This window comes from Cupressus sempervirens, chromosome 10 (genome assembly GCF_028749045.1).
Source record: "Cupressus sempervirens isolate cs-2001-9-10 chromosome 10, ASM2874904v1, whole genome shotgun sequence".
Classification (NCBI taxonomy): domain Eukaryota; kingdom Viridiplantae; phylum Streptophyta; class Pinopsida; order Cupressales; family Cupressaceae; genus Cupressus; species Cupressus sempervirens.
This window is the reverse complement of record NC_143127.1, coordinates 158,813,371-158,824,008: the sequence shown is the minus strand read 5'-3', so window position 1 is coordinate 158,824,008 and position 10,638 is coordinate 158,813,371. Positions and strand designations below refer to the sequence as shown.

General features: G+C 34.8%; 1 pseudogene across 1 annotated transcript; it reads right to left on the bottom strand.

Annotated features, from left to right (window-relative positions):
* Window positions 1–2,968: 2,968 nt before the first annotated feature.
* On the bottom strand, window positions 2,969–4,637 carry LOC149533069 (UDP-glycosyltransferase 72B1 pseudogene; annotated as a pseudogene). Its single transcript, XR_016356786.1, has one exon. The product of XR_016356786.1 is annotated as a UDP-glycosyltransferase 72B1 pseudogene (transcript).
* Window positions 4,638–10,638: the final 6,001 nt, after the last annotated feature.

Here is a 10,638-nt window from a genome sequence, read left to right as displayed (position 1 = left end):
CCATTCAAACAAATGAAGTAGGTCCCTAGGGGTCCTAGGACCCCTAAGGACATATGTTTTTATTAAATAAGTCAGAAAAGGTCAATTACCTATAACCCCTTTCAATCCATTCAAACAAATGAAATAGGTAGGGACATATGTTGTCATGAAATGCATCTTAAGGGTTTCGACCCATGTAAACAAATTAAATAGGTCCCTAGGCGTCCTAAGACCCCTAGGGACATATGTTGTCATGAAATGTGTTGAAAGGGTCATTGAACAACCTATGACCCCTTTTGACCCATATGAACAATTAAAATAGGTCCTTAGAGGTCTTATGGGTCTTATGACCCCTAGGGACATATGTTATGATTAAATATGTTGAAAGGGGTCAAAGGTTATCCTATGCCCCCTTCTACTCGTATGAACAAGTGAAATAGGTCTTTAGGGGTCCTAGCACCCCTAGGCACATATGTTTCATGAAATGTGGTGATAGGGGTCATAAGTTTTCCTATGACCCTTTTTGACCCATTCAAACAAATTAAATAGGTCCCTAGGGATTCTAGGACCCCTAGGGACATACATTGTCATGAACTATCTCAAAAGGGGTCATAGGTTTATCTTATGACCCCTTTTGACCCATTCAAACAAAGTAAATAGGCCCCTAAGACCCCTAGGGACATAAGTTGTCATGAAATGCATCAAAAGAGGTCACATGTTATTCTATGGCCCCTTTCAACTCATTTGAACAAATTAAATAGGTCCTTAGGGATCCTAGGACCCCTAGCAAAATAAGTTGTCATGAAATGCGTAAAAAATGATCATAGGTTATCCTATGATTGCTTTTGACCCATTTGAGCAAATGAAATAGGCCACTAGAGAAGAACACCCAAAATAGAATGGTAGCAACCATGACCACCATAACCTAAAACCTCAACATCATAGGAAACCTCACATCTATCACCAACTACTTTCATAAAGACCACAATAATATAAAAGTGGTTGCATCCTTGTGCACCAACTAGATTTACCTCTTATATCTTATTGTTTTTAGGAGCCAAGATCCCAACCAACCAAACAAGAGTCTCCCTACATACCAACAAGAACTAACTCCAATATCATAAAAGAACCACTATCCACCCATAAAAGTAGAAATGCACAAATAAAACCTTTGTGCTTTTCCACATTTCCAAAAGCCTTGTCCTAATTCAAATCCATATCAAAATCCACCACAAACTCAACAATAACCACCTCTCCAAAAACCTTGCCTTCTCTATCCAATTCGATACCATCTTTAAAAGAATATGACATGATGGTTCTAGAAAATCAAGTCATCCTATAGGAAAAGAAAGTCTTATCATGCTTTGAGGCCCCCAAGCCATTGTTTGAGAGGGAGAATCTTTTAAGGGCAACAAAGGATTAAAAACTTGGCATATCACACCCATATCCTTAATGCTCTTTAGGAAAAGGAGGAAAGAATAACTAAAAGACAAAGGAATAGGAAGGCCTAAATGTAAGTAGGATGAAATCATTTGTAAATGTTCAAAAAAAAAATCTTGAAAAGTCTTGTTTCACTTAGTCTTGCCTAGTGACTATGTGTCCCATTCAAATGTCATAGTTTGATTTGAGTGTTGGCAAAAAATTCCATCATGATTTTTAGTGTGGTTTAAAGAGTTTTTTATACTAAAATTGGTTTCTTCTAAACATATTTTTTTATTGTTGACTTTCTAGATAGTTCTTTATCTTCCTCTCCCCCACGGCCTATTCCTCCCTCTCCTTCTACCCATATGTCCCCCCCTCCTCAACTTTCAGCTTAACCTCAATTTCCATGTTGATCTCTATCTCTATCTCATTATCCTTCTCTCTCATGCTCTTTCCCCCTCTATCTCTCTCCCTTTCTATCACTATCCATTCATGCCTCTCCATGTTTCCCAATTGTAAATATTATACGAGCCAATTGGCAATGAAGCCTAATCATCTTCTTGGTTGGAAGGTTTTGTTTAAGTCAAGTTTAGATCTATATATGTAAGAGACATTTCCATTACACACCAAGGTGCAATTACTAGTAAGTAAATAGGTTGAATGTCTATATAGTGTTAGATTGACATTGTCATTATCACCGAGTCAACTAGATCTTGTGTTCAATTTGAAGTTTTTTTTATAGACCTAATCTAGTTACACTCAAACTTGCCCCTCTATTTTAGTATTGAAGACTCTTAAAAAATGCCATGACTTGTTGAGTTAAATATAAAGAGAATTCAAAGCCTAATCAATTTATGTATTTTGATAGAAACAAATCCATATTACATTTACTAATGATCAATTTAATTTTTGTCGTATTCATTCTGACTTCACTATAAAAATTTATAATTGTACTTCGAATAATGATTATTTACAAATAATTAGTAGAGAAGTTTTTATGCAAACTATTATAGAAGTGGAAGTTAATTTTCACAAATTTTGTACTTGTTTTGATTTTGATTGATTATTTTAATATTTAAGTTGAATTTTAATTTTTTATTTTGATTTTTTTCAATTTGAACATAATCTTTGTCGTCCTAAGCTATGTAGAAAAGTTGAGCGAAAACTCTCTAATTTACTAAATAGATTTCTCAACTATAAAATACCTTGCATAATTCGAGGAGAGGTTTGAAGATTTTATTAAAAGTCACTGATACAAAAGAAGCGATCACTACAAAAACAAAATACATAGTCACCATTGACATTGTTATGATATTCATATTCATGCTACTTTAAGGTAGTTGCAAATTATGTTTTCTAGTAGTTTTAACAGATGGTTGGTTTACGTATGAGTTGTTAAAAAGTAATATACTTATTGAAAATTATTGTATAACGAATTAAATAATAAATATTCAATTCTAACGACTTAGTATTACTCATTGATTATAATCTTAAATGGTAATGGTAAGACATCGTCAGGGGATCCCATATCTGCTCCTCATTTTATTTATACTGTAACATGTGCATATAAACATTTTAAAACTTAATGATGTTATTGAAAAAAAAAAAAAAAACATTGTTGGTGTGTTTTTACCCCGTATTATTTTTTAGGCATGACAGACATGGTACTACAGTTTCAAGGGCTATAATTTAAACCATACCGACACCATAATCCACTGTTTCCAGCGTTTACTGTCTAACCAACTAAAACAAAAAATCACAATTTTATCATTTGAAACTGGGGCTGATAAATCTGCGGCTACACGGGCAGTGGCCTTGATTGTACTGCCTCCTCCGATCACTGCCATCTTGGCTTTCTCCTTCAATTTCTTCATTTTCTCTCTCGCCTTTCTTCCCTGCTCTCCTTCCATCAACTCCCTCACTGCCCTTTCCACTTCTTCTCTCTTCACAAATCCCTCCTTGTCCATCTGCAACTCTATGGCTACCTCAATCCGTTTCACAAGTACGACCTTGTTTATCCCCTGTTCTGCAAACAGGGGCCAGGCGATCATGGGAACTCCATGACACACGCTCTCCAGAGTAGAATTCCACCCGCAATGAGAAAGGAAGCCTCCGGTAGATGGGTGGGAAAGGATCCGGATTTGAGGCGCCCAATTGAGAACCACCAGTCCTCGGTCCCTGGTTCGACTCTCGAAGCCCTCCGGCAAAAGCTGAGAAACGTCAGTTTCTAGAGAAGAGGAGTCACCAGATTTGTACCCGCGCAGCACCCAGAGGAAGCGTTGGCAGCTGGCTTCAAGTCCATGTGCCACATCTCTAATTTGCTCCCTCGATAAAACGCCCAAACTTCCAAAGGAGACAAAGAGCACAGAGGAGGGAGGGTGCTGATTCAACCATTGCAGGCAGGTGGACTCATCGGTGGGGGAGTCAGGTTGTGTGAGCAACAAGGGACCGATCGGATATATGGGAGGCGTTCCAGGGGCGCTTTTAAGAGCTTCGATGGATTGCTCCTCCAGCTCGGCAAATGTGTTAACGAGAAGCCCTGATGCTTCCTTGAAGCGGGATGAATGGTGGACAAACCATTTAAACGCAGAATTGGACCTGTCTTGAATGGGAGTGGGGAGATCTCTTGCAGGAATCGGGGGGAGCCCCGGTACATCCACGTCAAAATCGGCATCTCTGAAGGAGATGTGAATCTCCGAGACAAGTGTCGGGAGATGCAACATCAAACAAAGAACAGAGGCAGAGCATGAAATGAACAAATAAGTGGGCAAGTTGAGCTTGGCGCCGATGTCGAGGAGGTCGGTGCAGAACATATCTGTGAGAAAGGCAGAGATCGGGGAAGAGGCAAGCAACGTCTGCAGAGCTTCTTCAACATGTGACTTCGCCTTCAGCGCGAACTTTGATACCAGGGTTTCAATCTTCATGTCTTCCTCGTCTTCCTCCACCGTGACGTCTGGAATCTCTATGAAGCGGATGTCGAGAGCAGAAGAGGCCAACTGCTCCAGCACACGGGGCTGCTGAGAAGTCCACATCCATTTGCTGATGATGAGCGTGATGGAGAACCCATGAAACTCACAGAGCCGCTTTACAAACTGGAGTAATGGAAGGAGATGACCCATCGCTCTGCTCAGCGGGAAGATGGCGATATGAGGTTTCTCCATCAATTCCAGATGGTGAAAATGCAAAACAGAAGCAGAAATAAGAGGCTTCGCCCAAACTAGTAAAGCAAGTTGCGTTTGTCTGTCTAAAGGCATACAGAACATTCTTATAAATAATGGGTCTGTTGTTTTCCAGAATGGTTGAATTCAAACTTGGTGTCTTCTTTTTCATGATGGGTGGATTCAATGCTGGTGTGTTGCTCGGTAAACGATTCAACCACGTCAAAGTTTAGAATCTAGAATGCGCTCTTTTTCTTCTTTCTTCTTTTCATCATTACCTAATCATTTTGATATATCTTTATCTAGCAAAAGTAGGTGTATCGATTAGTAGTTATAAAATATAAGATGTAGAAATATGTACTCATTTGAGAAAAATAGTAAAAGATTTTAGATTGTCAATATTTACATAATTTAGTTGTTTATGTTATAAAATTTAATTTTACATATATTAAATTCTTTCAATGATATATAAATTTGAAATGTTTGATTCTAGTATTTTATAGAAACCAAAAATTTGTCATTTTAATATATATAAAATCTAAAAGATATAGTGATTTAAGGGTAATAGGTTGCAATGACTATATAATTTTTTATTTAAATTATGTGACAATATAATTTAAATTGAGATTTGAGATGATGGATGAGTAATAGAAATTAGAGGAAGTGTTGGGAACTTTTTCCAATAGATAGTTTGGCGTTATGCATACTCACTAAACTTTAACAAATCAAATAGGAAACTAAGAAAGGGAATAAAACATGTTGCATGGAAAAGAATAGAATCTTAATATTATCATAAAGAAAAAGTTACATAGAATGATTTAATTAAAATCCATTACCTTTAAATAAATATTTTGCATGCAATGTTTTTCAATGATCAATGAATAAATGATATATAGTAGGAAACTTAAAATCATGAAAATTATTTATTTCCTTCTTATGAAGATGTTTACATCTAATCTTCACTTCCACATTGGATTTCTATGTAATCACCAAAATATCCCCAAGATTACATTAGTAGCTAGATTTGATGACATGTCATCTTAAAAGTACATCTATCCTACTAAAGAGCCATTTCTCACGTTGGATGTATAAATTTGTGCATATAGGTTAAATTATAAGATGATTAAGATAGTCACAAGGGTGTGCATAGAAAGGTGGGGGATGAAAAAAATAGCCATTACCAATTTTTAGTTTGTCCAAGGCATAAAATGAGCATACTACTTCAATCACATTATGGATCGATATTGGTTGAACCTATGATGATCAATATTAAACCATAGCATAATTCTTGTTATAATGTAACCACATTAAAATGCACTCACAATATGTCTATGATAAAGAGGGAGAGGGATAAGGAGATAGAGATAAAAGACATATACACAAGGACATAGAGATAGAGGACACCCACACACATACAAATTAATACATTTTACAAGAATACTTTAGAAACTCTTGCTAATGAAGCCTAACTATCTTCATTATTTATAGGCTTTGTTATTCTCATGTTTGCGTTATAGTTTTTGATAGGACGGTGTAGGGAGTTATAAAATAAAATAATGATTGTGTGTTAAAAAGAGTGTGGTGTGAATAAGAGTTTTGTAGATCCTAACAAAAGAGATATGGTTTGCAAATTACAAAAAGTATTGTATGGTCTCAAGAAAGCTCCCAGATCTTGGTATGAAAGACTTCATAACTAATTGATAAAGATTTGTTTTCAAAGAACAAATGATAACAACAATCTATATATCAAATAAGGACTAGACAAGAAGATTGTGTTGGCATAAATCTTTGTGGATGACACTTTATTCATAGGAAATGATGATTTATGCAATGCATTTTCAGAAGAGATGAGTAAAGAATTTGAGATGTTTATGTTTGGAGAGATAAAAAAAAATTATTGGATTACAAATCTAGCAAGAGAAAGATGGTATGCACATTACTCAATCCACATATATCAAGGAGATACTAAAGATTGGAATGGAAGATTCAAGACCAATTGGAACACCTATGTCTACTGGACACAAGCTTTCCAAAGATGATGATTCCAAAGAAGTAGATCATACCACATACAAATCAATGATTGGAAAATTGTAATATGTAGTGCACACAAGGCCTTATATTTCATTAGCAATTGGTATGGTGGCAATATTCTTAGCAAATCCCAAATAAAATCACATGATCGCGATCAAGAGAATCATGGGGTATCTGAAAGCTACTAAAGAATATGCATTGTGGTATAAAAAGGAAGGCAATTTTGATTTAAAGGCATTCATAGATGTTGATTGCGAAGGAAGTGTTGATGACAGAAAGAGCACCAATGGTGGAGCATTCTTTCTTGGTAAAAGACTGGTGTCTTAAACAAGCAAGAAGCATAATTGTATTTCTCAGTCCACAGCAGAGGCAGAATATGTGGCAATAATAGTTAATTGTTCAAATGTTGTTTGGTTCAAGCAACTATTGGTAGGTATGAAGATAGAAATCAAGGATCCAATGGTTATATTCAGTGAGAACATCAGTGCAATTAATATATCAAAGAATTCTATGATGCATACCAAAACCAAGCACATTGCTATAAAATATTATTTTTTGAGAGAATCGGTACAAGATAAAGAGGTAATATTGGAATGTGTGAATACTAAAGAGAAAATTACAAATATATTCACTAAGTCATTACTTAAGGATACATTGTTGTATCTAAGAGGTAAGTTAGGGGTCATTTCCCTACCCAAAGGTCACTAAAAGAAGTTTAGTGATGCATCTACTAGAGCATGTTGAAGATCAGTTAGTTGATGCAGTATTGACAAGGGCACATTGCAAATGAATTAGTACATAAGGTATATTTATATTTACAAAATATTGTCTTTGGCATGAGATGTCAAAGAGGGAGAAGTTTAATATCATACCTCACTAAAATTTTATAAAGAGGAAAATTATATATGTCCAGAGATGTCATAGAGAAAGAACTTGGTCTGATATCAAAGAAGGGAAGTTTTCTATCAGAGGAAGATATTGGAAACATAATTTTGCTGATAGAAGGAGAAAATGAAGGTAGAGGGAGTTCTCGTGAATGAGAATTAGAATGAAACTAAGGATATGTTCCTTACTTTATTCTTTCTCTAAAAAAATTATTTTATTATGACATGTTGTGTTGCCATCAATGCCAAAGAGGGAGATTGTTAAAAATAATTGATTAATTGCATATTATCTTTGATATTACAAAAAATGGCATATCATTGTTAGTCAGTTTATGTTGAGCTCACTAAAGCATTGAAGACAATTTCCTATGTCTATCGAGCATTCCAAAGTTTTCCTAGTTTAGAAGAAAGTGTCTACTAAGTTCACTCGGTCATCAAATGAACGTTTCTAGAAGTTGAGTTTTAATCAAGCTCACTCGATTAATGAAGGAAATGTTGGATGGAACTAGTGTTAATCAAGCTCACTCAGTTACCAAAGGAACTTTTTGAATATGTAGTGTTAACTGAATTCACTTGGTTAACATAGGAAAATAATTGTTGCATTAGTGTCTACCGAGCAAGGTCCGCTAACAAAAGATTTTCTTGTTTTGGCATATTGAATTTAATTTTTTTTTTTGTTGATTCTAGTCGATTGAGGAGATGAATAATAAGTATTCTAAGTTGTATTCAAGCTGATCTAGCATTTTGTAAGATATAACTATAAGGCCAGGTTGAGGATTGAATGTGTGGAATATAACAGAAGATTTAATGATGCTTAGATGGAGCGAATTAAAAGGATAAGCAAATATCCTTGTTGAGTTGTAAATATACATTTGATTAGAAGGGATCAAGTATACAAGCCAAAATTGATATTTATAATCAATAATTCAGCTGCATCAGAAATCAAGTCATCTCATTATTACTTTCTAACCATTGTAGCAGTGATCTAAATCTCTTAACCAAGTTGGCTTAATAGCTATTTGTAAATCCTCTAAGAAGGTGGCATTTCTAGATTGAATTGTCTAAAGACCTCTAACAAGGCCACTCCTAATAGGGTGATTAAATCCTCTAACAGGATCACACCTAACAATGTGTTTTGTAACCTTTAATAGGGTTGGCTCCTAACAGGACTCACTTCAAAAGAGTGAAAATCGGTAACTAGTTGCAATTGGTGGTTTTTCCCATATTGGATTTCTATGTTAAATCTTGGTGTCAATTGTGTTCATGCTATTTCTTTCATGTGTATGCAACTAAGTTAAATAAGATTAATCATAGATAATATCTTAAAGATTTTCATGTTAAGCAGTTGTCAAGTTATTTTAGTGTTTACCAAGTTACAACATTTGCTAGTGTAAATCGAGTGCATGTGTTTGCTGAGTTACGTTAGAATACAGTTTAATCATAGTTTGATTTGTATTGACATCTAAGGGATCTAGGATTTATTTTAGTGGTAACTGATTCACCCCTTCTCTCTTAGTTACTCCTCTTATTTTTCCAAAATGCACCTATGCCAATAAGACATAAGCTATCTAAGAATGATGAATCTATTGATGTGAATCAAACCTTACACAGATCCATGATTGGAAAATTACAATATGTTGTTCATAGCAGACTAGATATTGCTTTAGCAGTTGGGATAGTTGCTAGATTTTCAGAAAATCCTAAAGAGAATCACATGATGGTTGTAAAAAGGATATTGAGATATATCTAAAAGGTACATAAGACTATGGATTGTATTACAAGAGAAGTAATAAATTTTAACTAAAGGCATTCACTGACTCAAATTGTGTAGGAAATATTGATGACAAAAAAATCACTAGTGGAGGTGCATTCTTTCTAGGAAAGAGATTGGTGTCATGGACAAGAAAGAAACATAATTATATTCCTCAATCAACAGCTAAATCTGAGTATGTGGCAACTGAAGTGAATTATTTGACAACAGTATGTGGATCAAGCAATTACTGAAAGATATGCAAGAAGAGATTATAGATCCAATAGTTATATATTGTGATAACTCAAGTGCTATTAACATTTTAAAGAATCCAATGATTCTTACTAAGACAAATCATATTGCTATCAATTATCATTACTTGAGGGAACTAGTACAAGATAAAGAAGTGAATGTAGAATATGTGAACACCAAAGAACAAATTTCTGGCATATTCACAAAACTATTACCTAAAGATGCTCATGAATATCTTAGATATAAATTAAGGATTGATTAGAATAGACCAGAATTGGTAATCATGGCAATGTACCAATTTTGGGGTATTACAGGCTAATATATATTTGTTTAAATTTGACAGTGTTTGTGTTTTTCTGTAATCAATGAACTCGATTCTACGAGCCCACACATTGCGTTGCCCAACTAATATTTATTACATTCTCATTGCCATCTTTTACCTATTTTTTATTCTTTAAAATTTTATTTTCTCCGAGGAAATTGCTCTGCTCTGGGCCAATGTTAATTAAGAAATTAACATGATTTAAATGAATATTATACCGAAACCTTCACTCTGAACATTATTCTTCTGCCATGAAAATATTAAAATGATCCAACTGGGTCCAACGGGAACATACGAGGCAGGGACTCTAATAAAAAGAGTTCGATTTTGTGGCTTATAATAGACATGATAGGTTGTGTTGTAGGGCCGGCCGAATTAACAAGTTTGTTGTTCACCTACATTAGATTCTGATTTTCGATGCAATGGGGGAATCGAAACAAATAAGGCATCTTTCATTGTGGTCATGGCATCGACTTGGTATCTTTCAATGTGAAGAAGTGTTGCAGGAGCAAGTGCTAGGCACAGGAATAAATTTTTGGTTTGCAATTGTGATGGTGTTTAAATGTTTTTTGTTATTATTAAATTTTAGGGTTTGAATTGCATTAGGGGTGGTGTTTAATTTTAGGGTTTAATTAATATTTTGTAATAACTTTAGTAAAGGTTTAAACAAACCTTTATGGGTCTGGTGGTTGCCAAAACCAGTTCTTAATTGTTTGGCTTTGTTTATAAATCCTCTCTGAAATCTTTTGGGAGAGTATGATTTGAGATTTTCTTTTCTGTGTGAAGAAGGACTGAGATATTGAGAAGATTATTATCCAGCCTGAACAGATGAATTAAATA